Genomic DNA, 27,417 nt, shown 5'->3' on the forward strand with positions numbered 1-27,417 from the left:
GCAATTTTCTATATTCAAACCATTTTAGAGAATACATTTTTAAAAAAAAAAAACTTGAAAAAATATGTCAGCAAAAGGCTGCCAATTGTCCTTACTTGGGAAAAAATTTTCTTTACTCTGAGATTATTCTCTGCTTACACTGTCAGTGTTAAAACTTTCCTTCCTCCAGGAAATGATGATAGCTTCTTTTTTCTTTATTTGCCATTAAAAAAAAAAAAAAAAGTTGGCAACCTTATCAGAGTCTCCAAAGTTTCTTTTTCAAGTTTCTCTTGCCCATGAAATCCAAAGTCTGGGACCCGCTGGCCTGAGATCACACGTGGTTCTCTGGCAGTGGCCAGACTTTGGGCTGGCACAGAACGTGCCAGAGCTGGAAACCCCCAAGGGTGCTTCTGAGCAAGGAAAGGGAGGTGGCCAGGAGCGGGGCAGCTCTGTGTTGCTGCAGGCTGGAGGAGCTTTCAAACTTAAAAAATATCTGGAGGTTGAGTAAGTAGGAATTTTAGTTTGGCACAAAAATCTCAAGCTTGAGTTCACATCTTCCCTCTTTCTGGGTCAGAGTTTGCATCTTACTACAGGTTTGCTCCCCAGAGCCTGTCTCACCAGCACCTCAGTCCCTAGTGCCACTCAGCAAAGTCCACTACTGCACCTGCCTCAGGAGGCATCTCTCAGCAGCTGCACAGGCTGCCAAGGGCTGCTGGGGAATCACCCAGGGCGGCCAGACAACCCTCCCCCAAACCCCAGATTTCACTCTCAGGGGGCTCAGCCTCCTCCAGTTTGCCCCCTCAGACCCTCGCCTGTCCCCTTTAGTGGTAGATCTTCCCCAAGAGCTGGCCACCACCCCAGCCCAGCTGTCTGTCCCTGCGGGCACCCTGCCTCCTAAGTGAATGGCCTCGTCATCTCTGCCCCCTTATGTCTCTGCTCTTCCCTCCATGGCCTGCCATGGGACAAGGCCAGTCTAGCCACCTGCCCCCTCGCATCACCCTTGCCCTGTCTCCTTGGGATGGGCTGCTTCTCTGTGTATCTCTAGTGTCTCTTGACCATAGTTTTTCAAGCTTTAAAAGGAACATTTTTTTCCCTGATTTAAAAAGGAAATTTATGTTCTGTCCTGAAAATACAGAAAAGTAGAATGAGAAAAATAACCAGTTGCAATCCCATCGTTGTGAAATAATCACTGTCAGGATTTAGGTGTGTCCTTCATATAAACATGCACATCTATACATACTGACCCCATGCTGTCCCATGGTCCTGATGGACTGTTCCGCTGTGGGTGGCCCCCAGGAGCTCCCCCTGCAGAGGAAGTAGAAAGGGTAGGTATGCCCCATACAGGCGCTTCCTGATGGCTCACAGTCAGAGCTGTCACTTTACATGAGTCCTCGAAGAGCTCTGGGATCTCGAAATGGACACCACGGTCCGCGCATCAGACCCATCAGTCGCTGCCTTCAGTGCCTTAGGGGGCATCCCAAAGTCAATTCTTCATGCAGGAGGAAAAGCAGGAAAAGGGAAAGGACCAGCTCCCTCAGCTGAGAAGATGAGAGAACAGAGTCCTTCCTTGGCCCCCTGCAGACTCACCGCATGATTAACAACAGGGACAAGACCCAAGCTGGCCAGTGCTGAGAGCCCGCTTCATGCCAAGCATCATGACATGCAAAGGGTGGACACACTCAGGTAGAGAGCTGTATCTATATTAATCTGTTATTAGGAAAACTATGGCACATTGAACCCCTGAATTCACAGACACAAATAAAATGGATTTAAGGAGAAGACCTGAGCAAGGAAGTGAATAGAAATAGTGATGATGGCCACAGACGCCTGAGGCTTGGGACACGCTGTTCTGTCTTACTGGCTCCTCCCAGCAGCTGTTCAATCTACACAGAGGTGAGGCCCAGAGAGGCAACCTAAGCCACGTGCCTGGTGGGTGGTGACTGGGATTAGGGCTGGGCCAGTCTGACGCCAGAGCTGGCACCACTCACCAGCTCCCTGCCTCTCTGCTCTGCGGCTCTCATCTGCCGACCCCTCCGCTGGTCTCATATGCCCAGAGCAGATTCTCGGGGTGCTGGATCATGCCACTGGCTGCTCATCATCCATCCGTCACTTCTTCCTGTCCATCTGGGCATCTGTAGTCAGCACAGCCAGGCACATGGCAGGTTGGGTACCAGGAGGCTGCAAAGGGGACCCCTGCCCAAGGAGGAAAAGTCTGGGTGGTATGACACAGGGGGGCCTAAAGTAAAAACTTCTGAGGCCTCCCTTGTTGGAGTGACCCAGGAATATCAGGTCTGGAGATTTCTGGGGACAGGGACCTGGGTGGCTTGTCAACTCCTGGCATTGCCAGGCCTGCTATGTGTCAGCACAGGACAGTAGGACCCACCTTCTGTCCCAAACTCGTCTGAGGCAGGGTGAGCCCAGACAACGCACTGTTGGCCCTGAGGTCTGGCCTCAGCTCCTACCAGGATCATCTTTCAACCCTTGTAAGGACAGAGCTAAGATGCAGGGGCAGCTGACTACAGGGACAGACAGAGGATCTGGTAATCCCAATCTTTTATACGACCAGATAAGAAGAGCTCAGACTCACTCTGAGAGTCCTCTCTCCCCGCCAATCATGGCGACCCCAATGCAGTAATGATAAACTATGGAGAACGACTACTGTCAGCTAGCTCCTCACGGGCATCACATCAAGCCCTGCTCGCATTAGTGAGATTGATGGAGTCCTCACAACCCCTAAAGTATGTATCTCATGGACATGGGCACTGAGACGTTATGGTCCCTAGGGTGACCTGGCAAATGTGGAGCTGTGGGCTCCGACTCTGTTCTACAGGGGCGACCTCCATGAGACGCTGTAGCTCTGGAGGGCTGACAACTGGCACCAAGGTCTTTTCCACCATCAGAGCATTTGCAGCAATTTGTGAGCTTGTCAGATGCCTACTCCCTGGCGGTGACAGTGGGCCCAGGATGGTTCTGGTTTCTGCTTCTCGCACTGGCACCACGATTACTGATGCCAGTTCACCCTCCGCCTTCTGGACTCCCAGCTCCCCGGGTGCCTTCTCCTTCTCACTGGCAGCTTGATGACCAATTGTTCCTGATAAGCACTTACAGAGCGGAGCAGGATTTGGGGCTCTGGCCTCCTGTCTCAACTCATGCCACCCTGCGGAGCCACTGCCTTTCTCTCTGGCTCACTTTCCTCATCAGTAAATGAGGGGGTTGGAACTTCTGGCTCTAACATTCAAGGATGTTTGGATTCCAGACCAGTATGTAATACCATACAAATTGTAAGCCTGTAGAAATGAGCACGCACTCACTGTCCCAGCTGTCCCCACTGCTGGGCAAGGCCTCCACATTCTTCAGGTCACGGTGTGGACGCAGCATCCCTGCAGAGCCCGCCCACCCTCCTGACAGGGTTAGCTCTCCTATTTGGGGCTCCCGTGGCCCCTCAGCCTCCTCCTTTGTGACACTAGGTCACTTTGTAATTAAAAGACTCTAATCCTACTGATAGTAGTGGCTTCCATTCTCCAAGGGCCGCCAGTGAGCTCGACATATAGATTTCCTGGAATGTCATTATGGATGAGATATCTGGGAAACTAAACAACTTGTCCAGGGTCAAATGGCCACATCTGTCCAGCCCCTTATCCTCTATGCGCCACTCATGAAACACCTGCCCCATTAGGTCATGAGCGCTGCAGGGTCAGGAGCATGCCCACCTGTTCACACTGTCTGTCTCTGTGTGCAACACAGTCTCTGTTCCATCAAGACCTCATTAAACAAAAGGCAGAAAAAGATGTATAATATAAGTCAGAATCCTTTTGGTTGCAAGTGACAGAAACTCACCTGGCAGGAAGGACTTTAAAAGGGAGAAAGACTGTAGGAAACCTAAAATGGCTCAGGAGACCAGAAGCTGTACCAGACAACTGGTGGCCCCAGGAACTGGCATGATGGGGAACACAGCTGGTGTCCTGGTTCCTGTTCACCTCATGCTCCCCACCCGCACTGCTGCCCCACTCAGATTCTTCATGGAGCCTAAATCAAGCCACTGGCAGCTGCAGTGTCATCCTGACACCTCAAGCAAGAGAGAGCCTCTTTCTTCTGGCTTCAGAAAAACAAACCAGTCTAGGCAAGGACCCCAACTGGCCTAGCATGGGCCACTAGCCTGGGGGGCAGGGGGTGGGTAGACATACTGTGGTCAGCCCAGGGGGAGCCTGGACTGTGGCCATGATTGGGCCAGACGGTCAGGGTGTACTTCTCTGTGGTCAGGTGGATTGGAGATGAATGTTGGGCAATGATAGCAGCTATCCCCTTAGGTAACCTTGTCAAATTGGTGTAATTTCAGCTTTTTGTCAAACTAAATTACTACTAATTACAGGGTAGTTAAAAATACAACCCCCTCCCAAGGCTGAGGTAAGAATGCCTGCAGTAGATCATTCCTTTGACCATGTGCTTCCAGCCACCACGGAGGCTGCCTCATACTTTGGAGTCTATAGTTTCAGTGTCTGGAGCCCTAAGAGGATGGTAAGGGGGACAGAGCCCCATGGTGGTGATAGCCCAGTGGCAGTGCCAACTCCCACTGAGTACAGCCGGCCAATAGCAGAAAAGAGCTTGGGTTTGGCAAGAGGCACATTGAACCCTGACCCTGACCCTTAATCACTGGGATGAAGGATGGGCAGGGTCCTGTGCAATCACAACGTGGAAATGATGGAGGGGACAGCTTTGACAGTAAGGCTCAAAGAGGCTGGAGAGATCCCCCAGGCACACGTGTCCCATGCTGTGTCCCACACAGTAAGCTGGGACCTGAACTCAGCCCTCAGCGTTGTGAGCAAGAGGCGGAGGAGGACACCCACAATGGCCCCGAGCAGGGTACCAGCGAAAGGGCGAGTGTACAGGAGCTCTGGCCAGCACCAGGCTCTTGCTTTTTTCTCTCCTATACTCCCACCGCACCAAATTGGCTGCCACAGACCTCCCGGGCTGGCAGTGCTAGTGGGTCCAATCCATTTGGGCCCCTTTTCGGGCTGCAGCCAGCTGGAGCTCAGGGGCTGCTTCCGCAGCTCATCCCACATGGTGGGCAGAGATGCCTTGGGCAGCCTTGGATCTCTGGGCACCTGTGGAGCTTCAGGTGGCCAGACAGGGACTCTCAGCCTGGGGCCGTTGGATGACTGAGGCTATCACGAGTTTATTAGGGATCTGAATCCACTGGAGGTTCAAACGCAAAATGCCTTATTCTCTCCAACACTCATTCCCTGACGGCTATGGAGACTCCCCTTTCCAATTTTGGGCAAAAAGTCCCTAAATTAAATCTGGGTCAGATTCTGTAACTTTGCGGTTACTTTCCATTATTAGAATAGTCTCATTTCAATATTTCAAGATTTAAGATTTGGTTCTGTTTATTTTAAAACTTGACTCAAACTCAATTTTAAGTTCATCTCTGTTCTCCTTTCATCCTCCTTTGCCCCCAGCCATTTACGGCTCTGGGAGCTGGTGTGTGTGTGTGTGTGTGTGTGTGTGTGGTGTGTGTGGCGGTGGGATGCAGAATATTCTGCTTTTTACCAAGTTCTCCTTCGTCTTGATAATTCTCCCCACCCACCCCCCGCCCCAATCCCTTAAGATTCTAGCAGATTCCAGCTGGGGCCCAATCGCTCAAGCAGATCTGCTCACAGGGGTAAGACTGTCAGTGGCAGGAGGGCTCCCTCTGATTGCTGATGGCTCCTGTCAAGCTGATGGGCCCTGATAGAAGTGGTGAGGGTCTCCCAGGGTTGTGGTTGGCTTTGTCTTGGGTCCTCCACTACCAAAGGACAGCCAGGTCTTCTTTCCCTGCCTCATGGGGCATATGTCCCTGGACCCTTCTCTAGCCTGAGTGTTCTGTGACTAATGCAGTGGCCACGTGGGCAGCCACAGCCCTGGCCCCTCTTCCAGCCTCTGTGCCCCTTTACATGGACCTATGGTAACTGCTAGGGTAGTTCTTGACATCCTGCTATGGCCACAGAGAACTAGAATAAGAGGGTAGGACCCTCCTCTTCCTGGAGATCTGAGTCTTTTCAGGTCCTCATGACTCCATGGACTTCTACCTTCAGAAGTCTCCACACCAGAAACAGGCAGCAGTTCTGTGTTCAGTATGACCCAGATCCCAGGGGCTGCATGTCAGTCGTCATCCTCCTCTCCCTCCTCAAAGAGGACACAGCCCCTCTGCTCAGCTACTGGGAGGCGCTCCCATACTCAGGGGGCCGGATGGGGGCAAGGGTCTCATTACCTCCCTCATCTCCGTACTGCACCTGCTGGGAGTCTAGGACCCACTCTGTCCCCATGGTGCCTTCCTCGGACTCAGTGGGCAGAAGTGTGATGGGAGCTGGGAGGGGACACTTCAGTTTTGTTCTGATAAACGTTATCTAGTTACTCCCGGCTGTTCAGAAGCTCAGTGAGCTAAAATAAAGCAGGAGACATTTTTACTTACTACAAGCAGCATTTTTCACAGAGGCAGCATACATGGCAACAGCTCAGAATGAAGATCTAAGCGCTGGGAGCATGAGCCTGGGCCAGACTTCTCACTGTTCTAGGGCTTGGTTTTGCAGCTACACGATGAAGACTGGAACCATCACATCCATGTTAAGTAGTCAGGGCAGGAAGGAGTGAGTTAATAGGGTCTTGCGTCATACTGTAAACTTCACAGTGGACATGGCTACTGTTACTATACATAAGTGGCAAAAGGGGTCTTGGGTGTGGAAAGGATGCAAGCCACTGGCTCAGATTCCTCAGGCTGCTCCCAGCTGTGCAGAGGAGCCTAGCATAGTGCTAGGCACAGAGGAGGCCATAGCACACAATTTGTTGAATGGGTGATGTTCTCTTAATTCCAAGATTGTGTGCTTCTGCTGCTTATTAATGAGGTGTTCTGAATACAGATTTAAATGGCATTTAGTCCAACAACCAAAAGAGACTGAGGGTCTTAAAAATTAAAAAGGAGGAGAGACCCCTCTGTGTGTGGAGGCTGGGCAGGAGCCGGCAGCTGTCTCCTGGAGTCTGCCAGAGCTAGATGGCAGTGTGAATACTTTCCTTCTTACGTGGAGCTCCTCTTTCTGTGTGCTGAATCACAGCACTCAGGGGGAAGCTGGGGGACGGGGAAACAAGAGCAATTTACTAAGTGGATACCAGGCATTCACCAGGGAGACTGAGGGCAGGGGCAGGGGCAGGAGACCTGGCTGGCCCAACACGCAAGTAGGAAAGGAGCGTCTGATCCCTGCAATGGGGGAGTGTACAGATGACTCTGACCACAGCCCAGAATAGGCTGAGTGTCTGTCTGAGGTATCAGCTGGGATTTGTCCCTTCCAGTACAGCTCAAGCATTCTGTTTACAAATGCTTCTGCACGCATAGAAATCAGGACGGTTTGAGTTCCATGTTAAAGAAGATGGGGAGGGTCCCTTGAGGGTGGATTTTTGAGGTGGTGGAAGCTTCTCTAACAATGCTGGGGAGGAGGCCAAGGCTGGGGCTGCCCAGAGCAAGCCTGGCAGAGGAAGAAAGGCAAGGGCAGGCCAGTGGCGGGGCTCATTCATAAGGGGTCCACCCCACCTGCAGCTCCAGCCTGGCAGGTAGCAGAAAGGGGGTGACATTTGCAGGCAAAGGGGGTTCTCTGGGAGGGGTGGGGAAATGACACCTTGGCACGCTATTGAGCTCATCAGAGTGAACAAAGCCAGCTGAGTTTGTCAACTCACAGTGAAGACTGAGTTGATCTTCCGAGCGCTGCTAGAGAGAGAGGAATTCCGGCAGCAGCAGCCTGGGGATGATTCTTTACCCAGGAGCACTCCTCTGCCAGACTGCTTTTCTCTCCCCTGGTGGGCTGGGGCTTGGGGCAGGGGTCGGATATAGGGGTGCACTGTGCTTCCTCCTCTCACGTCCTCCTGGGGCCAAGCTGCCTTCTCTACAGGCTCCCTCCCTGCTCCTCTGCAGTGGTAGAAGCAGGGGTCAGTGCTTGCCATGTGCCAGCCACGCATTTAGGCACCTGACATGTCTGGGTTCCCAACAGTCATAAGATCTCTATGAATTTGGTGCTTTTTAAAAAATTTCTGGTTTACAGATAAAGACACTGACGCCTAGAGAAGTGACATGAATGAGGGTACCTAACTACCTATTGAGTGGTAGAGCCAGGACTGGAACCCTTAAGTCTAGTTCCAGAGCCCGCACTCTATACCAGTAAACTAGCCTGCCTGGTAGGAAGGAGAGAATGAAGAAAAATTAAAGTGCTTATTATGTGGCAGGCCCTTTGGATTCCTTTTGTCACTGAATTCTCATGACAACCCTATGAAATACAGGTATCACTTTTATATCCCCAGCTGAGAGGAGGAAATGAAGACCCATGTTAAGTCACTGGCTCAGGGCCCTTCAGCCAGTAAGGGCAGGCCCAGGGTTCAAACCCAGCTGCTCTGTGCGGGGGCCCTTCACTTATTCATCCAATAGCAGTGCTGACTAAGCACCTGCTGGCACCTGTCAGGCACTGTGCTGGGTTCACAAAGGTGAAAGGGATTACCACTCACACTACCATGGAAAGAAACGCACATTCCAACTGCAAAGCAAAAGTGCACCTAGTCTGAGAAATGCTTCAGAAGGTGTTTTGTAGTTGTTTTGGTAAATAATTTACAGACGTGATTTTGCAAGGTGATTTCTTATCTTTTTTAAGCACCTTTTATTTCCTATTCTTTACCACCGAAGCAATTGGAAATCAGGGTGATGTTAATGAAATCAGTGAAATGAAGCTTGTTTCACATCCAGACACAAATGTAGTAGCTTAAACACTACATTTTCCCAGGATCAATGACACTCGGAAGAGGGAAAGGGCAAGACAGCAGCTCCCAGGAAATGTCTGTACTGTCCTGCTTGATTCACAACCAGCGTCTGAAATAGGGAACAGCTCTTGGAACTGGTTATGGTCACTGCCAGGCCAACCCAACTCACCTTCACCACAAGCTCATATAACCTGAGCAGTGGTTCGCACAGTGTGAGCTTCATGTGAACTTGTTAGAAATGGAAATTTAAGCCAGGTGCAGTGGCTCATTCCTGTAATCCCAGCACTCTGGGAGGCTGAGCCAGGTGAATACCTTGAGCTCAGGAGTTCAAGACCAGACTGAGCAAGAACAAGACCCTGTCTCTACTACCCTGTTTCCCCGAAAATAAGACATCCCCCAAAATAAGACCTACTTACAGAAAAGATAAGACGTCCCCTGAAAATAAGACCTAGCGCATCTTTGGGAGCACACCTTAAAATAAGACACTGTCTTATTTTCAGGGAAACAGGGTAAAAGTAGAAAAACTAGCCAGGTATTGTGGCAGGCACCTGTAGTCCAGCTACTAGGGAGACTGAGGCAAGAGGACTACTCAAGCCCAAGAGTTTGAGGTTACTATGAGCTATGATGCCACAGCACTCTACCCAAGGGGACAGAGTGAGACTCTGTCTCAAAAAAAAAAAAAGAAATGAAAATTCGCAGGTCCCACTCCAGACCTACTGAATCACAAACTCTGGGGCGAGGGCCTAGAAAATCGTGTTCTCACAAGCCCTCAGTTGATTCTGAAACCACTGGGGAGCTTGAGAACCCTGATCTAGGATGGCGAGCGCAGGAACCCGACCAGATAGTGCCTGCTGTGTGTCACCACCTACTATCTCAACTGACCCTCACAACAGCCCTGGGCATAAAGGACTGTCATGGCACCCAGCATGCAATGAAGCACAAGAATCAGAACCTTCTCCAAAGGGCCCAGCTTTACACTGCCGGCAAGTTCTTTGCATCCATACAGGCCCAGATCCAAATCCTGGTTGCTGCTCTGCTGTGTAGACAAAGACTTCCTAACTTCTTCGCACCTGAGCTACCTCATCAGTTAAAATGGGAGAGGGTAAAGAAAACCCCTCTTGGAAGACACAGTTTTTGAGCACTCAATGAAATAATCCCCTTAGGAGGCCACCCCAACACCAGGCATGCAGACAGTATGTAACAGATGGTAGTTGTTGGATAAGAGCAGAGATCTTACCACTGCAAAGGCTGTGAGCATCCAGACTGATTGATTGGGCCCAGGCAGCAAGTCTCCTGGATTGTACTCTCCTATAGTGCTTGAGACTAGCGGAGTATCCAGCTATTCTTATTTATAAATCTCTATCGAATTCCTGGGACCTTGGCTGGTAAGAAGCAACCAAGTGAGAAGAGGGGCTGGGAAGGGAAGGCACTTGCTGCCATGGAAGGAAGAACTAGAAAAGTAACAACAAACACAGCTGCCGGGGGTTTATAGGGCTCCTGTCAACAGTGTCCTCCACCCAGACAGCCTGCAGTAAAGTTACCCTATTCAAGATGACTGAGTCACCAAGCAGAGGCCAATAGCATAATTAGCCAAGGTTACAGAGGTGCATGCACCTGTGCATGTAAGGGTCTGTGTAAAAACATAACAAGAACGGATAAAAAATTTAAAACATTGGATGTTTAAAGAGATAACCTTGTAGCTTTAGGCCAGCTCAGTTATCTAAAATGACTTGGTCCCTGGGGCCTGGAACACTGAGGTTTCTCTATCACATAGGTGGAGATCCAGAGGTTGGAAGAGAAGACTCCTAGGGGCCAGGCTGGCCAAGTTCAATACTGGCCCATTGTGTGGCCCTGGACAAATCAATTAATTCAAGCCTTAGTTTTTGCATCTGAAAATTGGGAAATAATAAAAGAACCTGAAATACTTCATAGGGTTATTATGAAGATCAGGAAGTACTTAAAAGGCCAGGCACGATGGCTCACGCCTGTAATCCTAGCACACTGGGAGGCCTAGGCAGGTGGACTGCCTGAGCTCACAGGTTCGAGGCCAGCCTGAGCCAGAGCGAGGACCCCCTCCCCCCGCCAAAAAAAAAAATAGCTGGGCATTGTGGTGGGTGCCTGTAGTCCCAGCTACTTGGGAGGCTGAGGCAAGAGAATCACTTGAGCCCAAGAGTTTGAGGTTGCTGTGAGCTGTGATGCAATGGCACTCTACCGGTGGGGACAAAGTAAGACTCTGTCTCAAAAAAAAATAAATAAAAATAAGCTTTTAATAAATGTTACAAATTAATTCATACATAAGTATGTGTACTCTTTCCATAAGCTGCTTTGGGAAGCATTCTTTTCTTTGGTTAAACAAACTCCATAGACAGGCTGCAGGCAAAGGAAGGAGCAGGAAAGTACTTTTTTGACCAAAAGACTATCAGTAATGAGTCTCAGTGGCAGTGGTTCTGGGAACAATGACAGATATGCAAACCAACAAGAGACAGCTAAAAGAAAGTTGTCTGGAGAGATATGAAAGGACTGATGACCTTCATAGGACCCAGGTACATTAGAAACTCAAGATAAAAGGGCTGCAAATTACTGGAGGAAGAGAGCCCGCATTACTGAGCACCTACAGACACCACATTTTGCACTCGGGGCATTTGCACTCAACGCTGATTCACCTGTTCCTCTCAGCCATCTGGGAAGGTAATATCTGCAGTATTTAAACGAAGAAACTGAGGCTCAGGGGAGATAAATTTCAGATATCCAAGGTTAATAAGTAGCAGAGGTAGGGGCAGCACCTGTGGCTCAAAGAGTAGGGCGCTGGCCCCGTATACCAGAGGTGGTGGGTTCAAAACTAGCCCCGGCCAAAAACTGCAAAAAAAAAAAAAAAAAAAAAAAAAGGTAGCAGAGGCAGAATTCAAACTCAGGCCTGACTGACTCCCACTACACCTTCAAGACAGCCATGGTCCAGTAGGGAGGGAGCTGGTGATACACCTGTCCTCTCATTTCCTGCTGGCACCTGCCACTGGCCAACACTAACCCAAAGCCAGAGGGCACTGGATCCCATTGAGGAAATCCATAAAGGTCAGCCTCTGGGCACAGGGCAGGGAGCCCAACAACAGATCTGGGGCAGCCAATGAAGAATATCCAGCATAGAGAGAAAATCTGATCCCTACTGTCCAAGGTTCATCTGGCCTGGCCCAGGGAGGGGCAGAGACAGGGCAATGAGGTAGTCTGGAGGCTGGCAGGGCTGAAGCAAGCCTCCTGCACTGGCTGCCCTTACTCTCTGCACTGGCCTATCCAGGTGCCCCCAAGGTCTGATGCTCCCCAGACCCATTAGTCAGAAAGCTCCCTGCTAGCAGCTCCCGCTGACCAGCACCAGCACCATTGCCTAGTAACCCCACCCTGGTCTCATTCCTGGGAAGCTCACTTTATCAGTTTTTTGCCAGAAGCCCTCATTTATCTGCTCACTTGCCTCCTCAGGGCCCAGGAAAGATTAACAAGCCAGCAACAGCTTGGCTGCTCTTTGGGTTGAAATCCTCCCCCACTGACTATAAAACTGTTATTTTGTCTCTTCTCTCCTGTTTGGGACAATGGTCCTTTCTGGCACAATGTTTCAGAAGTGAGAATATTCTTTTAAAAAATTATATTGGATTGGGCGGCGCCTGTGGCTCAAGGAGTAGGGCGCCGGTCCCATATGCCGGAGGTGGCAGGTTCAAACCCAGCCCCGGCCAAAAACCACACACACAAAAAAAATTATATTGGATGGGAATGATTTTAAAAAGCTTTGGAAATTTTCTTGGAAGTTTTTGTTATGAAGAAACAAAGAAAACCAGCAAACTAAACTTACATCTCAACTCTCACTGGCCCTCAGTCTCACCTTCTGGGGATGGGCCTGTGCATGGCCTGCAGTAGGAGAGAGCTGGGACAAGACCAAATGAACCTTCCTCAAAATACCATTGGGAGACAAAACGAAAACAAGTCAACTAAACGTCTCAGCACATGGCTTTGGACAGATTGACCTACAGCCCCCAAACACGTGCTCCAATGGGGCCTGATAAATACTTATTGACTGAATATGTGTTTGATGGTTAGATGAGGTCCACACTTAAGGGAGGTGATACCCTAACTCTCTCCTCTGAAACGAATGGTCATATATGAGATAACAACACGTCCTCAAAGATGCTTTGCACTCAAGTGTGCACCCTGTTCTCACTTTTGGATAGAAGTGTTCACCAGACAGTGTTGTCAAGGGCTTTCCACAGTGCCTGGATCAATTTTTTTCATAGCACAAGTCTCCTAACTTCTCTGCACCTAAGCCAGAGAACATGTGGCCTTTCCTGCCCAGCATGGTGCAGCAAGTCACAGGACCTGCACACACATCCCCAGGAGGGAGGGACCAGCTGGATCCTTCTTGGCTTAGAGGCAGCTGTCTTATTAAATCTGGATGGAGGGAGGCTTCTGGCAATTCCTGATGCTTGGCCTCTCCCCTAGACCTTTCCAAGGCCAGCTGACTAGGACAGGAGGGGATTTGCCTTTTTGTTCTTCATCCATGGCCAATCCCATTGAAGCCTTGATGACTCCAGTGACAAGTCATCAACTGTAAGTGAGAAAGGAAAGTGCTGCCAATTAGATTATGACAAGTCATTGACTATGAGAAGCATCCTGATTTCAGAGACCTAAAAACAAGAAATGTGCTAGAATTGAAGTAGTGCAGTTTGTTTGCAGGAGAACTGTTCCTCTTCACTTTGATGACTTCTTTTTGTTTTTTTGCTAATCAGGCCCAGGCGAAGTTGGAGCCAGCACACCAACCACTGAGCTATGGCACCCAGCTATCCTTGCTTTGATGCATGTTTTAATTGCGGTCCCATTACTTCCTAGCTGTGTGGCCTGGTGCAAGGAATTTCACCTTGTTAAATCTTAGTTTTCTTGCTAGTAAAATAGAATAGTAATATTTTCCTCACAGGATTCTTTTTTTATTGAGATAGAGTCTTACTACGTCACCCTTGGTAGAGTGCTGTGTTATCGCAGCTCACAGCAACCTCACACTCTTGGGCTTAAGCAATTCTCTTGCCTCAGCCTCCCGAGTAGCTGGGACTATAGGCACCCACCACAACGCCTGGCTATTTTTTGGTTGTAGTTGTCATTGTTGTTTGGCCGGGCTGGGTTCGAACCTGCCAGCTCCAGTGTATGTGGCTGGCGCCATAGCCGCTTGAGCTACAGGTGCCAAGCCTCCTCACGGGATTCTAAAATAAAATTATAGGTGGCGCCTGTAGCTCAAGCAGCTAAGGCACCAGCCACATACACCAGAGCCAGCAGGTTTGAATCCGGCCTGGGCCTACCAAACAATGACAACTACAACCAAAAAATAGCCGGGCATTGTGGTGGATGCCTGTAGTCCCAGCTACTCAGGAGGCTGAGGCAAGAGAATCGCATAAGTCCAGGAGTTGGAGGTTGTTGTGAGCTGTGACGCCATGGCACTCTACCCAGGGCGATAGCTTGAGGCTCTGTCTCAATAAATAAATAAATAAAATAAAATAATACCTATAAAATGCTGAGCTTGATACCTAGCATATCATACGTAGCTAATAAAGTGCTCTAAAAGTCTGGTGAGGGTGGACAATGCATGTCTTTTCATATTCTAGTGACCAGGTAGGTATACTGAGATGGACCAATCCATGAATTCCCGTGGCTGGCGTCTCCCACCAGACTATGACCAAGAGCAGGGAGGAAGACAACTGGACTGAGAACCAACAAACTACTGTCCAACCTTCTGGTAGAGCAGCAATGGTGGCAGGAGTGCAGAGGGTCTGGGTGAGAAGACAAACTCAACTGGGATATGGGAAGTTCCAGATCCTGAAAGACAGGAGCAGTATGTGAAACTAACTCTTTGGTCAGCAATTATAAGCTCCACATAATATATAAAAAACAGCTAACTGCCTGAAAGCACTGGAGAACAATCAAAAGCTGCCAAACTGGAGGAGAAGTGGTTGAAAGAAGACAAGCACTTGATGGCATTTCTCAGTTCATGGTGATACAAGGAAGGACTGAGCTGAAAGCAGCCGTCTTGCTGTCTGGGAAGATGAGAAAGAGGCTGGGAATGGAGGGGGAAAATGTCAGAGGAGAGAGATACAGAAGGAGAAACCCCAAAATTACTTTACAAATTCCCCTCAAATCCTTACCTAACCGCTAAGTTGCATATATGTAGAGAGAGACTCCAAGGAGCACAACAGAAGCAGTGGCAGGAGGAAGAGATTTCAGCAATTGCCTAGAAGATGGAGTTTGGAGTTCAAGTCCTGCCAAATTAAGGCAGCTTAACACTTAAGGCTTTTGATTTAATCCCAGTAAGTCCATGCCCACACTTGCACAAGATCAAGTAGTTTAACTGCCTGCTTAAACAAAGCACAACATTCTTTAGAGGAAGATAATAAAATACAGAGTACCTTTAATGCATCATTCAATAAAATACATATAAAATGTCAAATATACAATAAAAAGTTACAGAAACATGAAGCAGGAAAACGTTACCTATAATCAAGAGAAAATATTACCTATAATCATCAAAATCAGAACCATTGGCAACCTAGACATTGGAATTAATAGATAAGGACTTAAAAATGGCTATTGTAAATATGCAGAGGAATCCCAGAAGAGAAACAGAATTATAAAAATAAATCAAGTAGAAATTCTAAAACTAAAGAAATATAGCATCTGACATAAAAAAAATACTTTGGACGAAATTAACAGTAGATTAAATGTCACAGAAGAAAGTAAACTTGGTGAAATGGAATAGAAATGAGCCAAACTAAAGCATGAGACAAGAAAAGATAAAAATAAATGAATGAGATTGGGTACAGTGGCTCATGTCTGTAATCCTAGCACTCTGGTGGATTGCCTGAGCAATCCTGAGTTAGAGACCAGCCTGAGCTAGAGCGGGACCCATCTCTAAAAATACCAAGGCTGAGGCAAGAGAATTGTTTGAGCTCTAGAGTTTGAGGCTGCTGTGAGCTATGACGCCATGGCACTCTACTGAGGGAAACAAAAAGTGAGACTCTTTCTCAAAACAAACAAACAAACAAACAAAAGAACAGAGGTTCAGCATCCTGTGAAACAACAACAGCATATAAATGGAGTTCTAGCAGATCGAGCATCAATAATATTCAAAGCAATAAAGACTAAAAATTCATTCCCAAATTTAGTGAAACACATAATCCATAGGTTCAAGAAGCTCAGTGAACCCCATATAAAATAAATGCAAAGAAAATCACACTTAGTCACATCATAATCAAGTTGCTCAAAATCAGAGATAAAGAAAAAGTCTTAGAAGAAGCCAGAGGGAAAATACAGGAACAACATAAGGAACTCCACTGACTTCTCACTGAAACAATGTTGGCCAGAAGACAATGGAAACACTTTTAAAGTGCCGGAAGTGATAGAAAAAGTCAATTTGAGCTATGTGAAGCTTTAAATGCTCTTGGGACTCTGAAGCTGCAAGACACAGTAAAGTTGCCCTTCCCCAGCACACTCCTCTATCACACATTATACACGCAGCCCCCTGCACTCCTGCTACACACACAGTGTCTCCATAGAACATCCTATTGTTTCCAACAAGAAAAAAATTGTGACTGCTAGGAAGGAGAGAAGATATGAAACACATGAAATCATTTATAAAGATTATGGCGCATACATCAAGAGTCTTTGTGTTTTGTCACCATGTGAACATCACACATTTTTCATCCTGATAAAAACTACAGAAAGGAAAATTAAGATTCATCTCTCCTTAATTGTTTTAGTCACATGATGCTTCTGTCCAACAGGCAAGTGGGAATGGTGCTCCTGGAGGAGGTCAGGGGGTTTCTGAGATCTTGTGGTCATCACATGAGAAGCTTGGTGTCCTGGGAGGAGCGGGGAGGAGCCTGAGGGCAGCAGAGAACAGCAGCGGCAGCAGCAGCACCTGTGTCCTGAGAGATCACTAAATGCTGGGGCCAGGCATTGCGCTAAGGGCTTCAGGTACCTTATCTGACTCAATTCTCACGCTAGCTCCAAGAGGTGAGTTTTATCATCCCCTTTTTACAAATGAGGGAACAAAGGTTCAGAGAGAGTAAGAAAGTTGTCTAACTTTCTCTAATGACAGAGCTGGGATTTGAGGCCAAGCCGGTTAGACTTCGAGCCATGGCAATTCACCCGCCTGCAGTCAGCCATTCATTCGTTCACTCCTCTGCACTGGACTACACAAAAGGAGAGCTCTGCACAGCCCGTACATGCCCTGTCCTCATGTTACTCACACCCTGTGGAAAAGGCAATAACAACTAGTATAGCCAACAGTTACTGAGCTGTGTACTGGCCAGTGTGAGTTACACTTAATGTGTCATAGCTTATTTAATTTTCATTTTATTTTATTTACTTTTTTAGCATTGGAAGATATTTTATTTATTTAGTTATTTATTTATATTGTTGGGGATTCATTGACGGTACAAGAAACCAGGTTACACTGATTGCATTTGTTAGGTAAAGTCCCTCTTATACTTGTGTCTTGCCCCCAAGAAGTGTGTCACACACTGAGACCCCCACTCCTGCCCCTTTCCTCTCCCTGCTCTTCCTTTCCTCCATCACCCTCCCTCCTCCTCTCTCTCTCTCCTCTCCCCTTCCCCCATCCCCCACTGTATACCAGGTCATAAACTGTCCTCTTATCAAAATTGAATACACAGGATTCATGCTTCTCCATTCTTGTGAGGCTTTACTAAGAATAATGTGCTCCACTTCCACCCAGGTCAATACGAAGGATATAAAGTCTCCATCTTTTCTAATGGCTGAATAGTATTCCATGGAATACATATACCACAGCTTGTTAATCCACTTCTGGGCTGGTGGGCATTTAGGCTGTTTCCACATTTTGGCGATTGTAAATTGAGCTGTGACAAATAGTCTAGTGCAAGTGTCCTTGTGGTAAAAGGATTTTTTTCCTTCTGGGTAGATGCCCAGTAATGGGATTGCAGGATCAAATGGGAGGTCTAGCTTAAGTTCTTTGAGGGTTCTCCATACTTCCTTCCAAAAAGGTTGTATTAGTTTGCAGTCCCACCAGCAGTGTACAAGTGCTCCTTTCTCTCCACATCTATGCCAGCAACCTAATTTAATTTTCACATCAGCCCTGTGAGACAGACCCTTTCATCATCCCCATTTATACACAAGGAGAACGAAGGTCAGAGTGACTGTGTAGTAGAACTAGAAAATGACTCCAGAGCTCAAGCTCCTTCACAGGGCACTCAACTGCCTAAGGCCACCAAAAGGGCTGGGATGTGCCAAAGTGCAGGACGAGGCCACCCTGGTGCTCCTCCCCCACTGATGAGAGCCTAGAAACTCTGAATTGTGAAAAAAAAAAAAAAAAGATTTAGTAACTGTAGGGCTTGGACTATACCTATTCCTGAAGGGTGGGAAACTCCTGGGATGCCCTGTCTGTAGCTCCCATTGATGAGGCCTTTTGAACATAAAAGCAAGTCTCAACACTGTCTCACTCACAACCTTTCAGTGGCTCCCTACTAGATGAAGGCCCACAGCTCTAACAAGCCCCATCTTTTCTCCTCAGCTGAAATGCACTTCTCTTGGCTCCTCTAAAGGACTACCTAAAACTGCTATTGCCCCAGGGTCTGTCCCAGTCACTACAGCAGGGGCTAACAGTTACCACCCCAGGAATTCAGACATGGAGCAGAGGACGGCTTATTTCTGCCCCCTGAGGTCTGGGGCCTCATGGGGAAGACTCTAAAGCTGGGAGTGATGCAGTAGCTGTGGGTGACTGGATGGCCAAGGGCTTGAATCACCTAAGGCATCTTTCCTTCTGTGTCTGGGGGTCAGGCGGACCTACACTGCACATGGCTTCTGCATAGTGGCTTCAGACTTCCTTAAGCTTCTGCCTGGCTCAGGGCTCAAAAGAGAGTACGCAGTGAGCTGGGCAGAGGCTGCGCACCCAGCCTGGGAGTCAGGTGGTGCCACTTCCACATTCCACCAGTCACAAGCAAGTCACAAATCCTCTCAGATTCAAGGGGGAAGGCACAGACCCGACATCTCCGTGGAGTGCCCAGGTCTCACTGTGGACCAGAGAGATTGCTGGAGCCATCATTGAAAGAGCAATCTGCCCAGACCTCTTCTCTCCTGCTAGGGAGCCGGCTCTGACCACTTAGGCCTGACCAGGTCTAATGGTCAGGTACTCCCCCGATATCCAGGACTTCTCACACACCCCTCTCAATTTGTCTCCCACCCTGACTGTCAGCTCTCCAAGAACAGGGACTGTGACTTCCTGGTGTTGGCTAAGAGTAGGTCCCCAATAAACACTTTCTGGCTTGAGGGGGAGAAAGGAGAGAAGAAAAGGAATTGGGAGAGAGAGAAGGAGGGAGAGAGAGGGAGGGAGGAAGAAAAGGGAGAGAAGGAGGGAGAAAAGACATGCTAATCTCCCAGTGTTTATCACCAGCTGGCAAAATATGGATGCTCTCATCCTGTCAAGGGTCCAGCCCACCATGGCCTTAAGAAACCCTCCAGGCCCTTTGAAGAATCCACAGAGTGGCTGGACCTTCACACCCCAGCAGGTGTCAGAGTATTTCTGGCTGACTGTCTAGCCCAGCTCCCTGGCTAATGTTGTGGGCTATCAGGTCCTGGGGGCTACCGGCAAAGATGCACCTTCTACACGGGATGGAACTGACAGATGGGGAGAAGCCGAGGCAGGAAGAAAAGTTCGCTCTCTGCAGAGGCAGCAGCGGCAGGAGTGGAAGCAAAGAACACACTGGGACTGTTTACCCAGAGACCAGGAATGGCTAGAGGAGGGGAGAGTTCCAATAAAGTTTTTCTCCCAATTTGTACCAAACATCATCACCACTACCATCAGTAAAACATTTTTTTTTTTTTAAAAGAAAAGAGGAGTCATCACCAATATTTTACATGCTATTGTTCAAGCAGAGGGACAGACCTGTGCTGGGGGCTCCCTTCCTGGTGTCTGCCTCCTCTACCCTCTGGCTCCCTGCAGGGTGCCCAACAGCAGGCCTGGGACCATGGCACCAGTCTGCAGGGTACATGCATGGAGGGTCAGTGTCATTCCTTCCCTTCTTGTTCTGATTCTATTATATACACACTCCCAGAACGCCACCTATGTGGCTGACTCAGTGTTGAGGACTCTGAGGGAGTTTCAAGTATTTGTTTCTAGAAGAGCCCAACAGGAGGTCACAATTTGATGAAAACACTGAGGCAAACAGGATCACACTGCAGAGATGCCAGGAATGTGAGACCCCCGGCCCGCCCAGCTCCAGGTCAGCAGTTGTGTTCAAGGAGGTATTCTCAACACTGTGCCAAGCCCCTTCCTTGTGTGACCTCAGCGGCAGAGGGAAATTACTAGGATGAATGAGCTCATTTGCCTATGCATGGAAAGGATGCCCAGAGAGGTGCTATGACCTAATCAAAGCCACTAAGGTGGGAAGTGACTTCTTTCCTTCAGTGCTGCCCCACCCCCAGCCTGTGGTATTTCCACCATCCTAAGCCATTGCCTCCTGCTAAGTTCCAGCAGCCCTGCCTCTGTGGCTCCTGTGTGGACAGCCTTGGGCTCCCTTCCCTAGGGCTTAGAGATGAGAGTGAGGTCTCCATGAGGGGCAGGCGATGATGAGAGACCTTCTGGGCTGAGCTGGCCTGGGGCTCTGTGGGTCAGTACCCAGGAGCCATCCAGAAGGAGGACCTGCCGCCTGCTGCTTGAAAGCCGGCTGCATGCACAGCTGGAGGGGATCTCAACCCATTCCCTGAGTCAAAGGGGAAGCTCTCTGCCGCCTCGCAGAGCATGCGGGAGCTGCCCAAGCTTTGGGGAGAGGGCGGGCCAGGGAGCAGAGCTGGCCAGGCTGCCGTGCCAAGGAAGGAGGGGGCCGCCCAGGCTGCCAAAGCGGGCGGGCGGGAGGGGCCAGGCCAGCTGGGGCTGGAGCTAGTGTGACATCACCGGGCGGCCCGCCTCTGTCTGGGGCTGAGGGGAGGCCCGGAGCCTTTCTGGGGCCTGGGGGATCCTCTTGCACTAGTGGGTGGAGAGAAGCGCCTGCAGCCAACCAGGGTCAGGCTGTGCTCACAGTTTCCTCTGGCGGCATGTAAAGACTCCACAAAGGAGTTGGGAGTTCAAATGAGGCTGCTGCAGACGGCCTGAGGATGGACCCCAAGCCCTGAGTAGTGCTGCCTGAGCCCCCGGACCCCAGAGCATGGCACTGAGGCAGCTGCCCGCGCAGCTGTGAGGGAAAGCAGGCTGTGAGCAGCCCCAGCAGGACCCCTGGCCAGCCCCATCCCCTGCCAGAGCCCTGCTGTGGAGGGCTGAGCCCCAGAGGCCAGTGGGGCAGGGCTGCACGGCAGCTGGTCGGCTGGGCTGCGACTCGGGAACCCTTCCTGGAGGCCATGGACAGGCTTCCCCGCTGACGGCCAAGGTGAAGCATGTGAGGAGCTGCCCTGGGAGTCAAGAGGAGGGAAGAGGTAAGGGGCCAGCCTGTGGCAGCCAGGGGCAGGGTGCAAGAGGCAGCAGCTGGCCCCAGGGCTGGGGGTTCAAGAACCCTGTCCCCAACTGCTGGGGTGTGTGTGCAGCCAGATCCCAAAGGGGGTCACTCCTTATTTTCACGTGGAGCCCAACACGGCATCTCCGGGCAGGGCTGTGGACACTTGGTGGTGTCTGGGGCACAAGCTCATGGGCTAGGGTTCTGAGGACTTCTTCAGTAAGCCCACCCTCCTCTGCCGGACAAAGAGCCTTTGGGGTAAAGGCAGGCAGCTCCTGGGCACGCTGGGCAGTTGGAGTGTGTTCTTAGGGGTCACAGATTGGAAAGCCGCACAAGGCAGGGGTAGCCTGAGGGCCTTGGATGTCCCTTTTCAGCTTTGGGCTGCTCTGCACACACCCTGGCCAGGGACTTCGCTGAGGCAAAAGCAAAAGCAAACACTGTCCTAAGGCAGCCAGGAGCCCTTGTTCAGAAAGTGCCCTGAAGCTGGGCAGCTTCTGCTCACAGACTTCCAGCTGGTGAGGACAGCCACGGCGTCCAGCGCTGGAGGGCATGTGCCACCCAGAGGTTTCTGCACTGGATGGTACCCTGGGTCTCCAACTGGCTGAATGAGGTGGAGATGTAGGGATGGACGTGGCTCTCCTGACACCCCAGCAGGGAGACAGCATGGGCTCCACATACTGAGTCCCTTGAAAGCACTCAGCATTAGATAACATTTCCAAACAGAAATTCTCCTCCTGTGATATGTGTGTCATGGGTCACCTATTGCCTCTGCTGTGGGAGTATGAGAGTTCCCAGAGGCCAGTTCGGTTACTTATAAACGGATCTCCTTTCACCCAGGGCTCTGAGGGAAGTTGAGAATGCCACTTCCGAAGCTGGCCAAATGTTCCCCACATGTATTTTTCCAAACAGAGGCAAAGTAGGGTAATGCTCACGAGCTGGCTTCAAATCCTGGCTCTTCTTAGTGGCCAAGTGGCTTTGGCCAGAACCCTTAGTTTTCTAAGCCTCGATTTCCTTATCTAAGAAATGAGATAATAATAGTGCCCACCTCTTAGCAAGAGCTAACACTCATATTACACTTACTCTGAGCTGGGTACTTATCAACCTGTAAAATCCTTACCACCACCCTCCAACATAGGCACCATTATTCACTCCCATTTTACAGATGAGGAAACTGATGGAGATAGGTTAAGTGATGTACCCAGGCCCCATGGCTAGTAAGTGCTGGCACTATCAATATGTGTTCCAGGACAACCACAGTGATTGTGTGTAGGATGCCTTAGCATAGTCCTCATGGGCAGCAAACTCCTAGCAAATGTCAGTCACTTAGTTTATGAAACATTAACAATCAGAATCACACAGAGGGAAGGGAAGGGCAGAGACCTTCCCTTCTCTGTTCTGGACACATCCTGCCTGCTAGGACTTTCAGAAAAGCCTGTAAGGCAGAGATAATGTGGTGGCCTTTACCACTACCCACCCTGGGGGGCTTTCCAGGAGCCAAGGTGGGATTTATGTCTGGGGGTTTGATTTAGGGCCTCCTGCAGGATGTCTGCATCTTTGAAGTCCACACTAAGGAAAGGTGAAGACACATGACACAAAGTTTCAATACCAACCTCAAGGGGGAAGAGCAGCTACCACCCATGTGGGTCCTACTTGTCTGCCTGCCTACTGTCTCCTCGCTGAAACCACAGTGAGTGAGCAAATGGAGCGCAGGAAGTCCATAAAATCAGAAGGACCAATGGCCAGGCCTGTCCCAGAGTTGCAGGGGGACAGGCAAGCAATGGCCATCACCAAGTCTAGCCTTACGTGGCCCAATCAGGTGGATCCATAGCATTGAAACTCAGCCCAGGACAGTATCTTCTGTCCCATGGCCCCAGAGGTCCCAGAGGGCTCCATGAGCTCTCTGAAGAATTTTGAAAAGCTGATGTTAAATAATTGTTTCTCAAGTCCTCTGGGGCTTCTGAAGCCACAGTCTTCCATGTTCCAGCCTAAAACCATGGTGACTCACTGTCCTCTCTGGACAGCTCAGGTTGAGCAGAGGTTCCAACTGACTTCACGGGGCCTGGCTAAAAGGAGGTATTAATTATTACTCAGTAAAAGGGGGTGGAATGGACAAAAGCATGTAAATCACATGGCCCAGGAGGGGACCACCTGGTGCTGGTGCAGGCTCACATGTGGAGCAAAGAAGTTATCCTCCCTTTCGTCCTTCATGCCCCTGGGTTAAGGAAGGCACATATAAGATTGTATTATCTCATTTCATCCTCACCACAGCCCTCGGAGGTAGGTTCTAGTTTTAGCATCCCATTTTACAGATGGGAAAACTGAGGCTTGAGAAGCTAATTTTCCCAAGGTCAAATAGTTAAGTGAATGCAGTCTGCCCATCCCTGAAGCCCCTGCCTTCCTCCATCTCACTCCACTACCTTATTCAAGGTGCAAATTCTCTTATCCTGACTCTGTCACTGGGTCCCTGCCCAGTACCCCTGACAGCAAGTCTGCTTACCCAGTCTCAGCACATCAGGTGCTCTCCATGGAAGCCCACCTCACAGGCAGAAGAGGCATTATTGCTAACCCTACAGAGGACCTTGGCATAGCCACACAGGGTGCCCTGAACAAATACAGCCAGCAGGAAGTGGACCTGGGAGTTCAAGCCAGGCTGCCTGATGTCAAACATCCATGTGCTTGGGTGCCCTGACATGCTGCCTACCCACAATAGCACCAGGAGACTCTGGTACAGCTCAGAAGGGGCAGAGGCCTGGGGAAGCATTGCCCTATGTGACTGAGATATCATTTTACATTATTTTTACATCCCCACTTGGAATTTCCCTTAGGGTTGCAGAAGCAGAGCTCAGGTCCTCATCACCTACCCTGGCCACACTTCAGCAATTCCTGAGAAAACACTGGGGTGATGGCAACTCATAGCTATAATAAAACAAACAGAACAGCAGCCCTGCCCCAGGCAGGTACATTCAGCATCCTGCCTCTGTCTGAATCACAGCCCACTTAATCTGGAATGGTCTCAGCTAACAGCAGGCAGAGGGAGAGTGGCTTTGCTTCCAGAGCCCACAGCCCAGCAGGGCTAGGCAGACGGTAAATAATCACACAAGTCTGTGGGAGTGGCAATGGGGAGGCACGTGGAGCTAAGAGGGTCCTTGAGATGTGTGGTGCTGTCCCTATTTTATAGAAGTGGAAACTGAGGTTCAGGACTGTAGCACCTCTCCCAAGGTCTTTCCTCTAGTGGGCCAAAAAGCAAGGATTCAAATCCAGACCTGTGCCCATTCTACCCTAGTCTGCTGCCATCCTGGACAACCACACTGTGGAAAGTTCAAGAAAGACTCAATTCACTGAATAGAGTTTCTTTGCTATGAATTTATATAAAACAGCCTAAATAGAAGGGTTATTCAGCCACAGGCAGCGTGGAGTTTGTGGTGACAGATAGGTCACATCAGAAACCTCATTCTGGGGGCAGTTTCTATGACAAACCTGTATTCCCCTATGTGGATTGTAAGCCACGGGACTAACAGCTGTGGGGGGCTGAAACATGGCACTGGCCCATCTGTGCACACGATTGTGAGACTCATTCTGATCACAGGAATGTCAAAATGTTGGTTGGGGGAGCCAGGCCTCTCACAATCAAGCTATTGTGTCAGGTCTATTCTCTGGTGAAATCAGCCTGTCTTGGGGCCAGCAGCCCCCTCTACCCCTCCATGTAGCCTAGTCCTCTAGACAAGCAGGCCCAAGACCATGACAGAAAAGCACAGAATCAACTCCACTCGTATCTCTAAGAGATGCCTGAGGACCTGCCCAACTCCAGGAAGGGCCAAAGTCCTGCTGAGATGGTCTCTCTCCAGCCTCCACCAGGGAAGGGCTGTATCTGTCTGAGTTACTGGGGAACCTCCAGTATCCACTCAGGGCTAGACAGAGATCTGTGGAATGAATGAATGAAGCAAACTTTGGACCAGACTCTCAAGCAAACAAGCCTCTCTATCCCAGGGTATAACACCATTCCCCTCTCTGTCTGTTGTCCAACCAAGGTCTCTCCTGGGGCTGGATCAGGTGCCCCCAGCCCGGTGCCCCACCCAAGCACTAATCATTACCTGCATTACAAATGCCTACTCTCTTTCTTGCCACTGGGCCTCCTGAGGCTAGGGGCCTCACCTATCTTGTTCTGTTCTATTTACAGCCCCTAGCACAGTGGCTGCACAGGGGAAATGCTTGGAAAATACGTTGAACAAATGAAATTCTTGAATGCCTATTTAGCAACCCAGGTGCCATCCTGGGTACTGGGTATTCAGAGGGGGAATCTGTCCTGACCCTGATTCCAAAAAGCTACTCTCAGGGTAGACAACCAGATGAGTACAGCCTGAGTCTTGGAGCTGGAATGGAGGCAGCCACAGATGCTCTTGCAAGCTGGGAGGGGAGACCTCACTACAAGTGGCTTCACAGTGAGGCCAACATAGAAAGAAAGACAGGCATGCATCAGGCAGGACAGAGGGGAAGGTACTTGAGACAAAAAGCACAGTGTGTGCAAAGGCAGGGAGGCATGACAACACAGGCTCTGTTTTTAAGCAGGACACTGCCACGATCAGGTGTGTGTGGAGCTGTGTGCAGTGTGGACCGTGTGGGTAAGCAGCCTGGCTCTGCAGTGGTCATACCTGATTCTGAGTCCAGCTTCAGCACTTGGCAGATCTGTGACCCCAGGCAAGTGACCTCATCCCTAACCTCAGTTTGCTCACCTATGAAGCAGGGATAATCACAGCCTCTGCCTCACAGAATTGCTGGGCTTAGTGAGGCAAGCACAAAAAATGCTTGTCCCATTGCTCAAGGAGCAAGTGCCTCCAAACAAGCCGAGATGGCCCTGGTGCCAAATGTTCAGTCTGGCCCAGGAGAGCAGCTCTAGGCAAAGTCTGCATTTCCCAGAAAGCCACCCGAGGCAGTGCTGTCCACCCAGCCTGACTCCTCCGCCTTGTCTGAGGTGCCCCCAGTTCCAGGGCTCTAGTGCACACTAGGCAGGGCCGGAAATGCAGCAGCCAACTCAGAAGCCGGAATCTGAAATGGCTTCTGCAGACTTCTCCCGCCTCTGCTGTGTTGGCCAAGGCTCCTGGCACATAGGGCTCAGTGCATGCAGAGATTTTGGGGCAATCTCAAAATGGTTCCCAAATAATGTACTATGCAAAAGTAGAAGCAATATCCTTGTCCCCGGCAAAGGCCACCTCTCCCCACCACCTTACCACATCCCCTCTTGCCCTGTGATCTCGCGGTGTAACCACAACCCACCTCCTCCATGAACCAGCCCTTCCCTGGAGCCAGCACGTCCCCGATCGCAGGAGCACGAGAGCCCAGGGCGTCAGGCAGATTCGACCTCCCAAGGCAAATCTGTCTGATGCTAGACTATCTGCTTCTCTGGTTCATGCCTGTGTTCCCATCACCCATGCCCAGGCTGTAGCAGTACACAATGGCTGGCTGGATGGAGGGAAGGCTGGTAGATGGATAAATGGTTCATTCAAAGGTCTTAAAAGAGCTGACTGGCAGGGTTTGGGAATTGGCTCTGGACTCCCTGGGCGCCTTCTGGTGGGGAATGATTCACAAGATCCCAGGCTGGGAGGGGTTAGCAGTTGGAGATCTGGATATTCCCTCCCTGGCCTCCAGGCTGGTAGTGAATCATCCTGGACAAACGACACACAGTCTTTTCTCCAGGTTTCCTAAGGTGAGGATGCCACTGCTCATCCTAGGTGCCCATTTTGGGGTCTCACCACTTTGCATGATCAAGAAGCTCTTTCTTACATCCAACAAAACTCACCCTTGTGCTGACCTGAAAGCCACTTCTCCTTATTCCACCCTTAAGAAGTCATTGGCATCCGAGCCGTTCAACAAGTAAGCGCCTTCTATTCATATTGATTGGCAAGAACATGATGGAAGTGAGGCAGTTGACAGCTAAATCCTAGTCCCAATATTTACTCCAAGTGACCTCGAGCAAGTGGCTTACCCTTTCTGGACCTTGGTTTCCTCTACTGCCAAATACAGATAATTACTTTCTCCTAGGTAAGGAGACCATATAATTTGTTGCTCAATCAAGGCACTTTTTAGTGAAAAGGGGGTGCTATTAACAATTACATAAGACAAAAGATCTCAACTGGGGCCAATCAGGATGCATGGTCCCCTGCTTCACAGGGTCTTCTGAGCCAGTGAGACAGAT

General features: G+C 49.8%; 2 protein-coding genes across 24 annotated transcripts in view; one reads left to right on the forward strand and one right to left on the reverse strand.

Annotated features, from left to right (window-relative positions):
• Positions 1-27,417, reverse strand: part of RALGPS1 (Ral GEF with PH domain and SH3 binding motif 1) — a 300,534-nt gene that overhangs the window by 76,828 nt on the left and 196,289 nt on the right. The gene's annotated exons all lie outside the window — the stretch shown is intronic.
• Positions 20,729-27,417, forward strand: part of ANGPTL2 (angiopoietin like 2) — a 41,887-nt gene continuing 35,198 nt past the window's right edge. The window contains exon 1 of one of the 2 annotated variants that reach the window (XM_053562252.1): positions 20,729-21,164. The gene's annotated coding sequence lies outside the window, so the exon portion shown is untranslated. Of the gene's footprint in view, positions 21,211-27,417 lie in introns of both variants that reach the window. The other variant, XM_053562242.1, reaches the window with a different exon arrangement.

Source organism: Nycticebus coucang, chromosome 2 (assembly GCF_027406575.1).
Source record: "Nycticebus coucang isolate mNycCou1 chromosome 2, mNycCou1.pri, whole genome shotgun sequence".
Lineage (NCBI taxonomy): Eukaryota > Metazoa > Chordata > Mammalia > Primates > Lorisidae > Nycticebus > Nycticebus coucang.